The following is a 19,585-nucleotide window of genomic DNA, read 5'->3' as shown; positions in this document are numbered from 1 at the left end:
CCTCTCTTCCCTCCCCCTCTCCCCCCGGATGAAAAGCTGTAGGGGAGAATATAAGATTGTTAAAGAAGGAAGGAAAACCCAAGAAACCTAAAAAAGAAAAGGAGGACTTGTGGCACCTTAGAGACTAACCAATTTATTTGAGCATAAGCTTTCGTGAGCTACAGCTCACTGATGAAGTGAGCTGTAGCTCACGAAAGCTTATGCTCAGATAAATTGGTTAGTCTCTAAGGTGCCACAAGTACTCCTTTTCTTTTTGCGAATACAGACTAACACGGCTGCTACTCTAAAACCAAGAAACCTAGAGTAACAACAGCTGAGCTAAAGTTGCGGGGCAGGATATAAGGTGCTTTATGGACAAACATAGGCCCCAGTCCTCCAAGCTGGTCCACTGAAGATGAAGGGGCTCCACACAGGCATCTGGTGCACGGATCAAGTTACAGGATCAAAGCCTTAGTACTGCCATTATTCTGGTATTTAAACGGTTTTCCACTGACTCCAGTAGGCATAGGCACCGATTCCGTGGGTGCTTCATGGCTGGAGCACTCATGGGGAAAAAATTGTGGGTGCTTAGCACCCACCGGCAGCCCCACTATCAGCTCCCCTCCGGTGGCCCCGCCGATCAGCTCCCCCAGCCCGCTGCAATCAGCTATTCCCTGACGTGCAGGAGGCTCAGAAAGAGGCAAGGTTGGGATGGGCCCTTCGAAGTGGGGGTGGGGCCTGGGGCAGAGACAGGGGGAGCACCCCCTGGCACGTTAAAAAGTCTGCACCTCTGCCAGTAGGACATAGCAATTCAGGAATAGGATTGGAGGACTTTTAATTTGGCATTTGGTGGTGCATTTAGAAACCACTCTGGTTTGGTCTTTTACTTTTCATCAAGCTAAGTTGTTGACATTTCTCCGGAGTGCTCACTGCCCACTTAGCTGAAAGAGTGAACAATATGTCTTTATGAATCAGCAGAATTCTTTTGTATGCTTACTCTTAAGGGCACATGTCAATATGTAGAGAACAGACTTTTCATACGAATTAAATCACAGGTTCATAGAAATTAGAGACGGAAAAGGCTAATTAAATCATCACCTCTGTGCCCTTATTAATTACTTCTAGAGTGCCAGAAGTATGTAAGGCACTTTACAGACAAGTATAAATACAAACTCTCGTCCACAAAGAGCTCAGAAACTAGACAGTAGTGATGTATACACCAAGCATGGTCCAGGAAAACCGTGAAAACCAAGAGCTCCAGAATTTTAATTTGGTTGCCCCAGGCACCCAAATTCTAGAAATGCATAGCTGTGGAATAAATAAATTTTTTTCTATTTGAATAGAGAATCAGGACTTTCTATGCACCATGCTTTTGTTAAACTGTTATAATTGTTCCCAGGCTCTTTTGAACATTAGCATGTGAATAACATTCATATGATCTTAACACCTGAGCAGACTATGACCCGGTGGGTAGATTATTGCTACTCAGACTAAAAGATTCTGCGTTGGCACTCCAGCAAAGCATAGAAAGGGGTGAATGAGGGGGAAAGATCAGGGCTACAGAATAATGTGTTCTGTGTTAGAATATGCAAACTTCCAATGGTACCCAAGTGGTTACCACAGTATTGTCCGCTCTCTTACTCCAGTAGCATAACCCTTTTGATGAGTTTCCATTCAAAGAGAACCAAATTCTGTATGTCTTACTCTCCTGAGTAGTCCCATTGTTCTCAGTGAACCTATTTGTGTGAGTAAGTCAAGAATGATTTGGCCCATAATCTGTACATTTGTTTATCTACTATGAATAAAGATTTGGTAGCATTTGGTATAGAGTGTTTTGTTCAGGAGCTCAGCCAGACTGTTAAATTGCTGTAGGTCAGGTTGTTTTTTTTTTTTTTTAAATGCTAATATGACTCTCCGGTCAGTTGTGTAGGTCTCTAAACATGCCAGTGGTGCCACATTACTTGTATTTTTGGGAAATGCACCAGGAGTTTGAATGCCACAAATAGAGTTACACAACTCGGCTGGTATGGAAGTTTTAACATGGTTTGAAGCCACAGATTGTAAGTGCTGTAGGGTTGCATGCATTTGTTTGAGCTCAGTTTTCAATGTTCATATTATTTACAATCACATTTTCAGAGGTGGCCACAGATTTTGTGTGCCTCAGTACTTAGGCACCCAACTCAAGGCACCGTGGGCCTGACTTTCAAAAGTGTTGGAGCGTCCAAAACTCCAACTGAAGACCTCACGAACACAGCACATCCAAAAATCCGCTCTAAACTGTCTCATCCAAACATTGAGATAGCCAATAGCTCTGGCCACTGTTGAAAATTTTGGCTTTAAGGCATTATTCATTTGTATCTGTAACCTTCTTAAATAGCGGTAAGTAACCAATAATCATGTTTGGAAGCATATCTTGCATTTATTATCCTCCATATTAAAGAAAAATTGCTGTTGCTCTGCTCAGCACAGCATTTTCAAAGGTAAGAAGTATTCCCATCTATGTAATGGTGGCATTGCTAATGAATCCATAACCTTAGTAGCTAAGTGCCAGTAAATAAGCGTTGTCACCTTGAATAGTCAGTGGAATGTGGTTTGAAAATAGTGTTATTCTGATGGGTGTTCCTGAGCCACTCCTGGTGATGACCAGCTTGCTTTAAAATAATAATATTTGTGATAATATCAGAAGGAGAGCCTAGAAGAAGAAACCATAAAAACATCTGTCTGCTTTCATATTCGTCTGCTATAATGATCCCAATAATAATGTTGGGGCTGGATTGTGTCTGGTGGTCTGTCACTTTGCAAGGGGAACAGGAACCATATCCCTTCCTTTCCATTAATGTCCCTCCTCAGAGGCTGGGGACAATATGGTCCTTTCACTGCCCTGAGCACAAGATTCTGTGAAGCTGTACCTAAAACAGCACTGCCATGGTCTTTCTCCTTCTGCACTGGGCTGAGGACCTAGGGAAGCATGTGCTGCACCTCTTCGAAGGAAGAGTTGTCTTCCCTTTGTGCTCCCCAGAGCATACCTGAGTGGAGACCCTGGCTGTCAGAACTGTTTCTGGAACAGGGCACCTTAACATTTTCCCCCAGCATGGCCCTTTAACTGTGAATCGCTTTTTAAACTTGAATGGGTTGATCCTGCAAGGTGGTGATCAACTCCTGGGAGCTGCTGAATCTCCTCAGCTCCCTGTGAAGTCAGTGCAGAGGGTCACCACATTACAGAAATGGACTCGACATTTCCTTTGCCTGGCCCTTAAATCCCTGCTACACCAGGCTGCTCACTTGTTCAGTCTCTTCCTTTGGGTTTCCGTATAGCCTCTGTCACAAAGGCTCTCGCTTTTCATTGAAATGGCTGCCACCAACAGGAGGGAAAAGGAGGTGGGGGGAAGTGCAGTTTACAAAGGAGATGTATGTCCTGTCCTCCTGTGTTCTACTTTTTGTTTTTTTAAATGCTGTTAGGCTTTCCGACAGCTGGACTGAACTAAACAGGTATAAATCCTTACAGCTCGTCTTGGGGAAACCCGATTGTTCCGGAAGTCTGGGAAAAATTTTAGCCTATATTGTAAGACGTGCCTGATACAAACAAGGAATGAGGGAGACAGCAAAATAAAGCTGACGCAGGGGCAGAAATGTCTTTCATGCTGTTACAGGACAAGAAGTAAAGGACATGGGAAATGCCTCTGAATGAGTCAGTCAGTCAGCTTTAGTAATAGAGCTGCTAACATTAGCAGACTGCAGAGGTCGTAGTTTGTTTTAGGTAACAGAAGTTTAATTGGCAAAAACAATTGTGTCTTTAAATAATACCTTGCACTTCTATACTGCCTTCTGACAAAGCATCTCAAAAGGCTTGAGGAAGGTTTTATTGATTCAAATAAGAGCACCTGGGCCTCTTTCTCTGTTGCTCTTTGTCTTATGTAATCATGTATGCCAGTAGTTCTGAAACTTTTGTACTGGTGACCCCTTTCACATAGCAAGCCTCTGAGTGCGACCCCCCCTTATAAATAAAAACCACTTTTTAATATAAATAACACCATTATAAATGCTAGAGGGAAAGCAGGTTTTAGGGTGGAGGCTGACAGCTCGCAACCCCCCATGTAATAACCTCATGACCCTCTGAGGGGTCCCGACCCCCAGTTTGAGAACTCCTGATTTATGCCAGTGTAAAATGGTGGATGAGGTAATATCTTTTATTGGACCAACTTCTCTTGGTGAGAGAGGCAAGCTTTTGAGCCGCACGGAGCTCTTCTTCAGGTTGATAGTGCTTTATGTCCACTTTGTACTGAAGTAAATGGCTGCACAAGATGCAGGATGGTAGCAAATCAGCCCCTCTGTCTGAGGCTCTAAGCACCTTTGACCTAATTTTAAAAGTTCAATAATTGATAAAGTATCACAACTTCTTCTTCTTCGAGTGCTTGCTTATGTCAACTCCATTGTAGGTGTGCACACGCTCACGTGCACAGTCGTCGGAGATTTTTGCCTTAGCGGTATCCGTAGGGCCGGCTGTGTCGCCCCCTTGAGTGCCATGCTCATGCACTAGTATATTAGATGTTGCCAGCTCTACACTCTCTGAGTTCCCTCTTACCACCCATGGTGGTCAGTTGGAGCGTCTTTCCTTGCTCGTGGAGGACTTGCAATTTTTCTTATCTTGGACTTCGTGCCTTTAGGCTTTGTACATAGTTATCTTTTGTGTTAAGTATCTGTTTATTGTAGAGACTAACCAATTTATTTGAGCATAAGCTTTTGTGAGCTACAGCTCACTTCATCGGATGCATACTGTGGAAAGTGTAGAAGATCTTTTTATACACACAAAGCATGAAAAAATACCTCCCCCCACCCCACTCTCCTGCTGGTAATAGCTTATCTAAAGTGATCACTCTCCTTACAATGTGTATGATAATCAAGTTGGGCCATTTCCAATCATACACATTGTAAGGCGAGTGATCACTTTAGATAAGCTATTACCAGCAGGAGAGTGGGGTGAGGGGAGGTATTTTTTCATGCTTTGTGTGTATAAAAAGATCTTCTACACTTTCCACAGTATGCATCCGATGAAGTGAGCTGTAGCTCACAAAAGCTTATGCTCAAATAAATTGGTTAGTCTCTAAGGAGCCAAAAGTACTCCTTTTCTTTTTGCGAATACAGACTAACACGGCTGTTACTCTGAAACCTGTTTATTGTAGTAGTTAGGTCCCAGCAGGGACTTTGCCCCAAGAGGGGCATGGCCCGGTCTCTGGGCTTTAAGCCCTGAGAATCCTGTAACAGGCCTATGTCTGCTTGCGACCCCCCACAGCAGCTGTCTCAAGTGCCTGAGGGAAGCGCACGTTAAATAGAGGTGGCAGATTTGTAAGAACTTTCCACCTTGCACACAAAAGGAGAGTGACATCAGGCTCAGAGCCCTCCTTATGGAGTCCGCCCCTCTGCCCAGCACCTCAGCATCGGTGCGAAGTGCACCACTGGTACCAGGGGCCCACCTGACACCGCTCTACGTTGCTGGTGCCAAAGAAGAGGTCTAAGAAGCATGGCTCCCCAGCGCCGACCAAAAATGGCGAGTTAGCAGTAAGCAAAGAGCCTGTCCCAAACCGTCCGCCTACCCCGGAGCCCCGCAGTCAGCCCTCTCTGGTTGGGGACGTCAGCCTGGTGAAAGGTCCTTCTGCAAGCAGGACTGGACCAACTCCCCTGCCGGCACCGATGCCTTCAAGAGCCCAGGTGTCGAAGGAGCACAGGTCTCCACCTGCGCAACCAGCACTGCCAGTGCCACAGGCTTCGTCTGAGGCTCCCCAAGAGGGCAAGTCAGCCGATAAGGCTGCTGAGGGAGCAGAGGAGTGCCACCAATCCCTCGAGACGATGGCGCACTCTCAACCTCCGTACCGCTGGTCGCCAGTGTCATCATCAAGATTAGTGCGGACTCACGGTCATTCACCGGCTACAGGGTTGTGGTGGACATCGTGTCTACACGGCTCGATGAGAGGGAGACACCGGTCCTGCTATTACCAATGCTGATCGCCATCCCGAAGGTCGTCGTCCCGGTGCCAGTCCCAGTCACGGACACCGTGGGAACAATCTCCTTCACACCTCCAATCTCCTCAGCGCCAGACCCTCGCTGCACCATCGGTACCGGTCCCCTTGGGTGGGGCACTGGTCTCCGGTGTCAGTGGTCTCTAGGCAGACCCAGGCCTTGACAGCCCCTCCGTGGTCTCCAGAGGGGGGCTCCTCCAGAACTGAGGGCCGCTTCAGCCCATCATCTCAACCTCAGCGGCGAGATTGGGCATCCGAGCCGGCAGCAAGGCAGTGGCAGACAGGGCAGTCACCTGCTCAGTGGCAACATTGGAACGCCTGGGGGGTCCCAGTCATGACGATGCCCCCTTTGATCCATTTGTTGGCTGCCGCCACGGAACAGCAGCCACCCGGGCCTGGTACTGGAGGCACACCTGGTGGCCGAGTCTCAAGAGGTTGTACTGGCTGAGAGTGCTGCAAACCTGTGACTACTTAGTTAATAGCTAAAAAAAAAAAATTAAATACCCCACATATTCAAGGGTAACCAATGCCCAGTGCTTTACCCCATGAAACACCATTTTTAAAATTCAAAATCTTTCTTCTCATTGGCTTATGACAAACTCTCTGTACAGAGCATTCGAGATATTGGATTGGAAGCACGCTCTGCAAACATAAATTGTATTGTGTTATTTAAGTCATGCATATCACGGCTAGGCATGAGGCCAGCGCAGATCTGCCTTTACAAAACAGGTTTCATAAGTATATAATTATTGTTACTTGTTAGACTTGCTAGCAATGGGAGACACAAATGAGACATTGTAATATTGTGCTGTAATTATATGCACTGCATGTGGGTACTTAGGTCATTGCTGTTTTACAGAATCCTGCCTTAGATATCTTACTATGTAGCCTCAGTCCTCTCACACATGGTCAAGCTTCTGTAGATAACGGATGTAGCAGAACCACAGTGGTTCAAATTATGTAATTGGTTAATATATGTGATGATCTCTAAAAGCACTCCATTCATATTCACTTACTTTGCCTAGAATTAGATGGAGACAGCAGGGAAGCAGAATTTCCAAGCATTTCTTCTCCCCCATAAAGGCTCCCATTCACTACTTTTCTCTTTTCCTATCCTTTCTCATTCTCTCTTTCGGGAATGTCGTAGTTAAAATTGGAGAAGACCTTTAAAAAGAGAGTGACGTACATCACCTTGCAACAGCAGAGCTATAGATCATCTTTAGGCTACATTTCCTAAGCTGGCTGCCTATAATAGCACCAACAAAATGTGTTAGCCCTCAATATTGTGCATGGAAAACTCACCCTTGTGCCAGTCAGAGGACATTTGTACATGCAACCAGGTAATTGTGCAAATAAGGGCCTCTTTGGGCATTACAGTTACCTGGTGTTGCATGTAGAAAATGTCCATTTTCACATACAAATATGTGTCTTGTGCTCACAATGGATGTGCCCACAAATTTTGTGGCTGCAGTTTAAGCAAAAACGTGGCTCATAGGGTGCCAGACCTTTAGCAAAAGTACACTACACCATTAGTGCAGAATGTTCTATCTTATAGTACAAGAGAGCTGTCATTTTAGGGAAGAAAAGTAAGGAGCATGAACATATAGCATAAAATAATATCCAAATTCTTTTACCTAGTCTGTCCCAGGATGTAGGGGATCGTTATCAGAATATTAACATTGTTTAAAAGAAGTCAGTAGGTACAGTGAAGGGAGTGTTTTGTGAATTGCAATATGTTCTCCTTTCAACTTTCTTTCTTATTCATGTTCTTAATTTTGGAAGTTGTGGGAATAATTTGAGTCAATGTAGAATTTCTCGTTCACTCTCTACAGGACCAGACTTGATGGATAATTATTAGAACTGTTTCGCTGGGTGCAATTTTGTAGTGTAATTGCATGGGGCTGCTGATCAGGATAAGCATGCTAGTCTGCAGGGAAGTGTATAGCTGTACTATGGAATCATTTTTCTTTTTCATCTTTTATGCTTTCAAAATAGTGTCAATCTAGCCCGTAAGTGTATGTATTCAAAATTTCATGCTCACATTCTGGGGTGCTCCAAAACTCTGATTTGTCCATGCAAATAAGGAAATTAGATTATCTGGCTACTTGATTTGCATACAAAACTGCAGTTTTCTTGTTCAAGTCTAAATATTTTCAAGAGCTCAGACCTAACCCAGGCAAATTCAAAGGTTGCTTTTGAAAACGTGTCCTGTTTATATATAAAATTGTTCCTCCTAAAAATAGCATGTGGATATAATGTGGAGTGATATACGGAAAGCAATGTACTTTTTAAGTATCTTTTTAATCAATGTATGAAATATTTAATTCACTCTATTATTTATTTCAGTGTGGTAGCCGTGTTAGTCTGTATCCGCAAAAAGAACAAGGAGTACTTGTGGCACCTTAGAGACTAACAAATTTATTTGAGCATAAGCTTTTGTGGGCTACAGCCCACTTCATCGGATGCATGCAGTGGAAAATACAGTACATGGCAGAGGGGCATTGCTGGCACGTGATGGCATGTATCACACTGGTAGATGTGCAGGTGAACGAGCCTCTGATAGTGTGGCTGATGTGATTAGGCCCTATGATGGTGTCCCCTGAATAGGTATGTGGACAGAGTTGGCAATGGGCTTTGTTGCAAGGATAGGTTCCTAGGTTAGTGTTTTTGGTGTGTGGTTGCTGGTGAGTATTTGCTTCAGGTTGGGGGGCTGTCTGTAAGCGAGGACGGGCCTGTCTCCGAAGATCTGTGAGAGTGAGGGATCATCCTTCAGGATAGGTTGTAGATCCTTGATGATGCGCTGGAGAGGTTTTAGTTGGGGGCTGAAGGTGACAGCTAGTGGCTTTCTGTTACCTTCGAGTCAGCAGCACTGCTATGGATACCCACATGGCCCCACAGTATGTTAACATTTTTATGGCTGACTTCAGCCCCTAACTAAAACCTCTCCAGTGCATCATCAAGGATCTACAACCTATCCTGAAGGGCGATCCCTCACTCTAACAGATCTTGGGAGACACCACACAACAAAAACATTAACCCAGGAACCTAACCTTGCAGCAAAGCCCGTTGCCAACTCTACCATGTACATTGGTCAAACCGGACTTTCTCTATGTAAAAGAATAAATTGACACAAATCAGACGTCAAGAATTATAACATTCAAAAACCAGTCGGAGAACACTTCAGTTTTCCTGGTCACTCGATTACAGACCTAAAAGTCACAATATTACAACAAAAAAACTTCACAAACAGACTCCAACGAGAGACTGCTGACTTGGAATTAATTTGCAAACTGGATACAATTAACTTAGGCTTGAATAAAGACTGGGAGTGGGTGAGTCATTACACTAACTAAAAACTATTTCCCCATTCTAATTTTCCCCCTACTATTACTCACACCTTCTTGTCAACTGTTTGAAATGGACCATCCTGATTATCACTACAAAAGGTTTTTTTCTCCTGCTGATAATAGCTCATCTTAATTGATTACTCTCCTTATCGTGTGTATGGCAGCACCCATTTTTTCATGGTGTGTGTGTGTGTGTATATATATACACATATATCTTCCTACTGTATTTTCCACTGCATGCATCCGATGAAGTGGGTTTTAGCCCATGAAAGCTTATGCTCAAATAAATTTGTTAGTCTCTAAGGTGCCACAAGTACTCCTTGTTCTTTCTATTACTTATATGGCTTCTAAAGGCTCCCTCTTGTGGCTGATTTAACATGTGGCAGTGTCTTTAGTTTCTCAGGGTAGCCTAATAGATAAAGAAGTGATGTATCAGAATGAACAAACTGATTTGTAATCTAACCAGACTGCATCTGGTAGATGACTTATAGACTTAAAGCTTTATGTAAGCCAACAATGTGAAAACTGTATGGGGTTCTAAAATTGGGAGGGATTTAAATAACCCCTATTGTTATAGTTTTCCTTTTCCCCTTCCTCCCCCCCCCCCCACTTTTCTTTGACAATTGTCAGTGTTACTAGTTCTATGAAAGTTAATGAAGATAAAGATTGTCCATTGCTCCTTCTAGGTGTCCTGGGGAAGTGGTGGACTAAGATACCTAGTCTTTGAAATAAGATACACATGAGCTTTATTCTGTGCATACACGTTCCCTTAATGATAACACTGACATATAAAATTTCACCTCACCCATTTCACCTTAACTCTGAGCCAGAACATAAAGCAAACTCATTCCCCTACAAATTTATATTGGAGTAGTGAGAATGTTTTCACAGAAAACAATTTTAAATTTGATTTTTTTTAAATTAAAAAAAGTCAACTTTCTGACTAGCTGCAGTCTATTCAAGTACAATGCCAAGTATATGAAGTAAGTTGCCATTGTTCTGTTGGCTTCAATAGAGCTACATTGATTTACACCAGTGGAGGATCTGGCCCTTTGTTAGTATGTTTAAGGGGATTCTGCAGCTCTTGGCAGTAAAGTGTTTTGTTCTTTCTTTTGGGGGATTCTCAAAGTCGATCAGTCTGTCATAAAGCTGGGATCCTATGACCTTAAGTGCACCAGAAAGCAACAGATATTATCTATCAGATTAGTCAGCTAAGGCCTTTATTTCTTAGTAGAACACATACATGTATGAGTAATCTCACTGATATCAATGTGATTACTTGTGCTTAAAGTTAACGCTCTGTGTATTTATGTGATCAGGGCTCACGACTAGTTTAACTGAAAGAGTACATAAAAATGTTTTCTCTTGTTTCTTCGGTTTCTTTATTTTGTGCATTTTAATGTACCAATTGAATAGTTTATCTGAATATGAAAACTTTGCTGTAGTCAGTTTTCCCTGATGATTGTGTGGGATTTTCTACAACAAAAGGGAAGAGAAACATTTAAAAAATAATATCTGGCTCTTGTATAGGGCTTTTCAGTAAATTTCACAGTGCTATACAAAGAAGCTCCATATAAGTTGGGGAAACTGAGGCACAGAGAGGCAAAGTAACTTGTCCAAAGTCACCCAACACCAGTGGCAGAGCCAGGAATAGAACCCTGGTGTCTGGAATCCCAGTCCAGTGATCTATCCTGTAGGCCACACTACCTCCCTAAAAGGGAAATCTGGGGTAAAACCCCCAAAATTGGCAGAGGCACTCAGGTGCAGTTGTACTATCTGAACCTGTTTTTAACACATAATAATATTTTTAAATGACCATTATTATTTTTATTTGTATTACGGTAGTGGCCGGTGAGCCCAACTGAGCTTGAGGCCTGGCCCCCCTGTATTAGGCAAAATAGAGAAGGGAGAGCCCCTGCCTCGAGGAGCTTGTAATCTAAATAGGCAACACAGATGAGAGATGGGAGGGGAAACAGACACACATGGGGGTGGAAAGAGCTTGCCTTCCATTTTTCAGCAGGTCAGTTGCAGAACTCTGGACAGCTCCCAGGCCAGTGTCCTATCGCTGGAGCCCTGCGTGGATACAAAATGTGTATCTGCATCTGATCCGCAAACGTGGTCAGTAGATATCTGCAGACTTGCAGGGCTCTACCTATCTCGTTGGTTCCCAAACCTTTTCCTAAGGTGACCCACCAACTGCATTTTCTTTTCTTTTTGTGCATGGCCCACCCAGGGTCCAAACTGGGTGGGGGGACGTGTTCATAGGCCAGTGTCTTTTGCCACTGCCACCGCCTCTTTGCCCTGCCAGGGGTGCATTGACAATCTGCAGTAGTACCCTCTGACTCAGCACTACCCCCCTAATCCTAGTCCAGTGCAGAAGGAAGGCTGGGGGCAGGGGGTGAGAGAGGAAGCCTGCCCCACACTCAACCCATAATGGCAGCTCCTGTTGGTTGGGGTTGGCCTGGCCCCCCGTTCTGGGCATTATGGCTTGGCGAATGGGGTCACAATGCTACTCACTCAGGTTTGGCCTGGCCACCCCTCCATGTCAGCAGGGTGGCCGGGCCAAGTCTGAGTGAGTGGCATTGCGACTTGGCGCATGGCGTCCAGAGCAGATAGCTGGGCCCAGCCCCACAGGATAGGAGCTGCCACTGTGAGGTGAGTGCAGGGTGGGCTTGCTCTTTAATCCTGCCCCCACCCCCTGCTGGGGCCTCCTTTCCACACTGGGCCTGTAACCTAGCTAGAACTTTCCTGCCACCCACTGGTGGAATGGGACCCACCGTTTGTTCTGTCCTATCCACTACTCCTCTCATGATTTTGACTAGATGCTACGGTGACAGTTTTCCTTTGTATAACATTGTCCAAAAAACACATGTGCAGATATATCAGTGCTTCACTTTCTTGAGGATAGTAGGAAGGCTATTTGTTTGAAAGTTGCATTAACAATAAATCAGCAACAAGTGGGAAACAGGAGGTACTTAATTGGAGTCTAAATTATTACATGGTCAGTTACATGAACATGGATGTCTTATACATGTAGATCACAGAAACTTAAACTCCAGTAGCCTTATTGCTCAGTAGAGAAGAGAGGAGACGTGTGCCCAGTACACGGATCTAGCAGAGGGTATCAATCCAAGCTGGATTTTACAGTAACGTATTTAGAATTTATGCTTCTTGAGTTTTGTGGTTCAGGCACGAGTTGTACAAACTTAGCAGTTTCCTTATAGTCACAGGAATGGTTGGAGCCTCTGAAATTTCTGAATTGTTACTGTAATGCCCATGACATCAGACTCCCCATGGTACCTGTGAGTTTGGCCAGGAGAAAGAGATTCTACAAGTAGACCCTCTCGTGAGTCTCCTTTTCCATTCCTTCAGCCTCCAGTTCATGTCTGTTTCTGCCACAATGTTAATAGGAGTCCTGTGTGTATATTGAAGGGACACTGACATGTATGGGTGAAATTTATGCAAACTTGCCCTCCCCCCACACACATTTTGTGTTGGGCAATATGTGGGGTGGACTTGTCCTCTGACAAGCCATGAGAAGGCTGCGGAGCTTCAGCACAACCCCTCTGTGTCTGCTGTTTCAGCATATGGGCTGGAATAGCAGCTGGAACCCCTTGTGGTACTTGCAAGGGTGTTAGAGCCACTGGATTCAGTGGAGGAGCCTGCTCCATGTAACCTGCCAGCACTCTGTGGGCACCTGTTTGGGAACTGATGGTTTCTGGTAGCTTATTCCACTGCTGAGCCCCCTCAAGGAAGAGTGTCTTATTTCTGGATCTCACACACCTTGTTCTCTTGTTTATTATCTGAGTTGTCCCAGAGGAACTCAGCTGTCTCAATGTGTCATGGATGAAGATGCGGTCATTGATGTAGCCAGATCCTGCCCTGTTGTTTAGCTGTGAAAATCAGGATGTGAACAGAGAGCCTGTGGAGGAATCCAAACACCAGGGTGATGTGACCACAGTGGCCAGTCCTATTAGAGAGGTGCGCTACTGCATTCTGTAGGATCTGGAGGATCTCCATTGCTACCATCTTCAGTGCTAGAAAATAAATTTCATCTGAATACACTAGAAGTGACAAATGCATGAAACTTTTTTTTTGAGAGGTGAAAGATAGCATTTCTTGTCACTCTATCTACCTGCCTGTTACTCCTTGGTCCAGCCGCACCCAGAGACCTCACACCACTTTGACAAATGGTGGAGCATGTCTTTGTGAAATTAGCATCTCAGCTAATTCTTCAAAGCATTTCCCCTTTGGACTGGCATTGCTTTAGTCCAGCTTGGGTTTAGTTTGATCATTCTGGTCTTCAGGCAGGTACTGGTCTCTTTGCGATAGCACTGGTTGATTCTGAAGAGAGATGCAACTGGTGTATTGCTGGCACCATAGCTGGTGATGTCTTGCCATCTCTCCAATGCTTGGAGTGCTTATCTATGTTGAACCCAACTAGAAAGTGGTGGATCAACTTCAAAAACATCTCCACACACACAAATGCAAAATGTGTTTGCAAAAATGGATGTAGGTCTTGCAGATTTAGGAGAAATGTCTCATATATGTTTGTTGTTGTTGACCCAAACTGGCTCAGCTTCCATGTTATGTGAATGCAAGCAGTGTATATAAATCAATTATAAGCAGCCTCTTAGTTAAAGGATGCTGATGTGAAGCTGTTGTAAGCAGGATTGTTTGTCTTCCAGCCAGAATTTGTATAAGGCATTTTATAATGCAGAGTACTTCGTGGAAGCTTAAAATTACATTATAAAACTAGTTAAAAAGAGAGGTTTTTTTATTACTATACAAATAGATCTATTTGTTAATCTCCTTCTCGTCCTTTCACCCTAGTCAAGGCCTAGTTCTTCCCTGAGATGGCTGTAGGGGCCCTCATTAACTTCCATATAAGAAGTGGATGTATATCCAAGAGCAGAATTTGGCTATAAACTTTAGAATCCAGCCATCTAGTCCAAGGCTTCTGCTACGCATTCTGATAAAGGGTGGAACAGTCATTTAGTCAGCTTCTCAGATTAGGGCAGCATCTCTCATTGCTTCATATTAGTTTTTGAACATTTTCCCCATATGTCACAATGATGGTGGAATGGACCTCAGTCTGTATTGACAGTCTAGACTGCCTCAGGAGAGAATTGAGGGTATAAATGGTGGTGAGGAAAGTGGGGTTCCGGAGGTATGTGTTTTTAAGATTGTTTTCCACCCTTATGATCTGCCTCAAATATAAACATTGGAGACAGCTGATGTTTCTAATTAGTCATACTTATTATTACAAGCATTTATTTGGCACCTATTACCATGGTATTACACGGCTAAAGATAAGACACTCAAAATTTTAATAATACAGACTCTGCTGCCTGCAGGTTTGCCAGTCAGTCAGAAGCCTATGGTTTAATCCATTTGGAAGGCTTGGGCAAAGAGGTGTATCTATAAACTTTAAACTAGTCACATGCATGTTGTGTAAATGGTCATTAATAGCCAGGAAGGAATAATTTGCTCGGTTTCAAAGGCCACGGTTACAGATTACTGTCTGCTGACAAACCCATGCAAGAGCAGTAGTGTGGGCTCCAAAGTGTCAAAGCACTCCTACCATAACCCGTGTGCTTTCCATTAAGCTGTCATAGAATTGAAGTTTCATGGCCTATGAACAGAGCAGATAAAAGCATAAATACTCTTGCTGGAAGGTTTTAATGTAATACTCCTTTATTTCTGAGAATTCAGAATGATAACACGCAAGGACCACAAAACAAAAAATAAGAAACAGCCGTACACGCGCACACGCACACACACACACACAAACCCCCTTAGGGAAAACATACAAGGGTGTTTAAACAAATGAAAGCTGAAAATCCTTTCCATGGTCCGGAGAGAAGTTCTGCATGACTTTTATTTTGTGTTCAGTTAACATTTTAAATGTATGTTGTGGGGGTGGGGCAGGTGTAAATTAATTTCCTGATTATCTCTTGCTTCCAGAAGTGCTTTAGCCATATCGCTAGGGCACAGCAAAGGTGGATCAAGAAACGGATTCTTTACATTGCATATTACTGTTCAAACAAAATTTTTTGTGTCGTCTTTCATTTTTGCGTCTGCTTTTTATATAAGTTTAATCTTTGGTTTAGTTAACATTGCTGTGAGCTCTATACCTCTTATTCAACAAAGTATTGAGCATGTGCCTAACTTTAAGCACGTGAATAGTTCCCTATGGGGCTACTCAGTTGACTTCACTGGGATATTCATGCTTAAATACCTTGCTGAATTGAGGCCAGTAAGCATGTCTGCTCTTTTTAAAAAACTAACAAAAAACTACAAAATGCTGTGACAGTCCTAGGTAGTAATAAAAAATGACTACTAGTCACTTCTGCTTCTGCTTTATCTGCTCCAATTAGATTAAAAAGCAGCATTTTTACTATAACTATTGCATAATATTCCATTGTTTCACTGGATTCCTACGATTTACTACAGAGAGAACTGCATTTGATCCCTCTCTGAGGGGAAACTGTAAATAATGTATTGGAAACTTTGCCAAATGAGAGCAGTCTGACTGCCAAGTTCCTAAGAAAAATGGAGGATTCAGGAATAAATTGAAGTCAGTCATTCTCTTACAGGCACCAGCTGGAAAAGGATAAATTCTGACACTCAAAAGTTCTGGGCCGGATTCTCAATGGCACAAAGTCCACTTAGTAAAGGTGCCTTAAGATAGGTGTAAATGACCTTCATACTCAGTTTAAGGCCTCTTTATGCTGCCAGAGCAGTGTAAGATGGCCATAATGTGAATGAGAATCAGATCATCTGTCTTTAAACGGTAAAATGGAAACAAAAATATGTACATCAGCACTGAAGCTTAAGAGGGTTACAGATTTAATATCAAGCAAGCCCACATATGAAAGCCATGCAAAGGGAAATTTGGGACAGAGTGGAAAAATAGTGAGTATTCTGTGGGAAATATCTGGGAATCTGAGAGACCTACTGTCAAGTGCGCAAAAAGCTAGCGAGCACCACTAGTCAGATTTTTAAGCTAAATGATCACGTGATAGGTAACCTTATGTGGGAGGTATGCTAATCTGTGATGCTGAAGAAGTGTGAAAGTGATGTAATCATTGAAAATAGCACATTAAGTAAGATGAGGATGGAACAACCTGGGGGGGGGGGAGGGGCTCATATCCATGTTACATTGATCCAGTTTACATTAATTGCAAAATCTTGATTTATGGTGCTGAATTACTCATCCCTACACATTAGGGACAAGTAACTAAAAGCAACATTTGAAACCTGCAGGAAGGAAGGGTAAGACATTTAAATGCCAGACTGTTGCTGAAGGTTCTAAGTATGTCCAGGCAAAATGCGCCTGCTGCACTCCTGAACTTTCTAATGATTCAGTGAGGAGGCTTTATGGCTGGAGAAATGAACTTGGGGCAAAGAATTAAGAACATCTGCATTTTAATCCTATCTTTGCAATGGCTTTATCTGTGATCTTGGGGAAGTCACTTAAAATGGAGAAGAAAATTCACTCACTTTTAAGGTGTTTTGTAAGAATTAGTATTTGCACAGCACTTTAAATGTGTAAAATGCAACAAGACTGCTTAGTATTACTATTACATCCAAGTAGAATGCATATGTTGTGCTACTAAATTCTTACTAAATTCTGCTGCTGAATATTCCTTGTAGCTCCAGCTAGAACAGTGGCTCTCAACCTTTCCAAAGTACTATTCCTCTTTCAGGAGGCGAATTTGTCTTGTGTACCCCCAATTTTCACCTCACTTAAAAACTACTTGCCTACAAAATCAGACAAAATACAAAAGTGTCACAGCATACTGTTACTGAAAAATTGCTTTCGTTCTCATTTTTACCATATAATTATAAAATGAATCAATTGGAATATAAATGTTATACTTACATTTCAGTGTATAGTATCTATAGCAGTATAAACAAGTCATTGTCTGTATGAAATTGTAGTTGGTACTGACTTCGCTAGTGCTTTTTACATAGCCTGTTGTAAAACTAGGTAAATATCTAGATGGGTTGATATACCCCCTGGAAGACTTCTGTGTCCCCCAGGGGTACACACACTACTGATTGAGAACCACTGAGCTAGAATATGCCTATTATACTCCTGAATTTTCCATGTATATTCCAGTACTACGTACCTATTTGCTGCTGAACAAGCCAAGTATTTCCCAGTGGGAATGTCAGTGGACATCATGAGCACCGGAAGTGCCTAGAAAGAGCAGCAGAAGAATTGATGGATAACAGTAGCTCTGCATGGAATAATACAGTCCCCAGCAATTTATCTCAATGAGAGAATTGGATTGTTGTCGATGAAGAACTAACTGAAGATACTGCTACCAGTGAATAAAAAGATTTGTTTTCCTTCTTTCACTTCCCACCATCCCATGTGGTTCCTTCTCCCAATTACGGGAGTCATTTTTAACTCACTGCAATCCTGCAAAACCTCATAGTCCAATTTGTAGCCACCATTCTTCTAGCTCACAACAGCCTACAAAAGAAGTCCTATCAGCGGTGACTGTTAATAGGCTAGAGAGGTTACTGCTGAGCAATGGAAAGTGCTCCTTCCTTACAGGTTCTGTTGTTCTTTAGTCTGGTTATAACCTTCTTAATAGCCTTTGTCTTTCACCAGGTCACTTAGAGGAGAAGGGTGGGGAAATAAATTTTTGATGCTGTTAGAAGTATCGCCGTGTGATTTATTCTATTTTTTCCAGTATGGTAGAAGCAACAATATCACAGTAATCCTTTAACATCAGGCAAAGCTCTTGTTATAATAAAAACAAAAAAACTAGGGTAGGTACCAAGGTGGGTTGATTTAGTCAAAGCAATTCAAATCACTGATTTTAATCACACTTTAAATCCGCAAGTAGGAGACCAAAGGCATGACTGCCCTACCTTGACTTGTACTTTAAATCAGCTGGGTCTTTCTTCAGTGGCTATGACTCCAGCATCTCTCTATTGGTTTTTGGAACCTGCGGTAGATGTTTACTCTTCAGATTATGTGATGAGATGATTTCCAAAAGTTGTGTTACCCTGCAAAAAGGAATGCTAAGATTCTTGTTTAATCAATTTGGGTCTAGGTGCTAAATATTGCTAGACTTGAGATAAAATGGTGGGAGTTGGCAACATTGGTTAGTAGGCACTTATATTTATGGATTACATTGCAGTTGGTGTTTACATCACCAGATACTTGGGGCATTGTATTCCTGCATTCAAACGGTAGAAAGAAGGGCAAGTAAAGTTATGATCTTACATAGTAGCCTACTTCTGAGTTGTGAAAAATGTCTCACCATTTCAAGGCATTACTACCTGCTAGAACTGATTTTTTTTTTTTTTTTTTGGTCTATAGAATTTCCTCTATTCATTGCATTGGAAATATCCCAAGAATAAGTATTTATGATTTCTTCCCACTGAGGGAGGAATACTCACCCTGAGAAAGGGCATTCAGGTCATGTTTCCACTATTTTTGCTATGGTGCTAGTAATGACTATCCACACATGGGTAGATTCAGGTTCTCAGTTTAAACAAATAGCTCAGAGCACTGATATTTGTGTTCAACCCTATGTTGGACACACCTGGTCCCATGGCAGGTAAATGCCCAAATATCATGAGATTTATTAATAGGTAATTTCATATGAGAATTTGCAGTGACTAGTTAACCAAATACAACTCACATCAGATCAGACTATTTGCTTCTTTACTGCTTGACGAATACAGTGGACTGGATTAATTTAAATCACTGTCAATCATGATTTAAATCAGGAGGCAGGAAACTTCCATTTAAATTATCAATTTTAATAGTGTTTTGCATCTGAACTTTCAAAATTATTTTCATAAAGAGAAGCTGATTCTCACTGATTGACTGGTATCCATTAAAACATGTTGATTTGTAACTAAATATAGCCTTTACACTGAATTTGGTGCTTCTTTTTGCCAACCAGGAGGACACATTATATTTATACACATTCGTTTAAAACTTACTTAAGATAGCTTAACTTATATTTATTCAGATTCTTAATGTTTCTCATGTTAGAAAATGGTGAATGATGCATTTTTTATTTACTAGATGATTAATTTTTTACTTGTGATTTGCATCAAGCTCTATTTGTATAGAAATTCAAATTCCATTAAAAAATATACCCAAAAAAATAATGTTAAGGGGTTTTTAGGTTTTTTTTTGTTAAATAAAACTACCTTAAAAGTGCTGGATAGCTAAGAAAAAAGTTTATCAAAACATGTTATTTACT

General features: G+C 42.3%; 1 protein-coding gene and 1 long non-coding RNA gene across 3 annotated transcripts in view; one reads left to right on the top strand and one right to left on the bottom strand.

Moving 5' to 3' along the window:
• The window catches only part of BLVRA (biliverdin reductase A), a 46,536-nt gene that overhangs the window by 3,744 nt on the left and 23,207 nt on the right, over positions 1-19,585 (top strand). The window lies entirely within an intron of this gene.
• LOC122464636 lies at positions 10,705-19,475 on the bottom strand. Its single transcript, XR_006288841.1, has 2 exons — positions 18,234-19,475; positions 10,705-13,263 (listed from the first exon to the last, which is right to left on the bottom strand). It is a non-coding gene; the product is annotated as an uncharacterized LOC122464636 (long non-coding RNA).

Source organism: Chelonia mydas, chromosome 2 (genome assembly GCF_015237465.2).
Source record: "Chelonia mydas isolate rCheMyd1 chromosome 2, rCheMyd1.pri.v2, whole genome shotgun sequence".
Classification (NCBI taxonomy): Eukaryota; Metazoa; Chordata; order Testudines; family Cheloniidae; genus Chelonia; species Chelonia mydas.
This window is presented reverse-complemented; position numbering and strand designations above follow the sequence as displayed.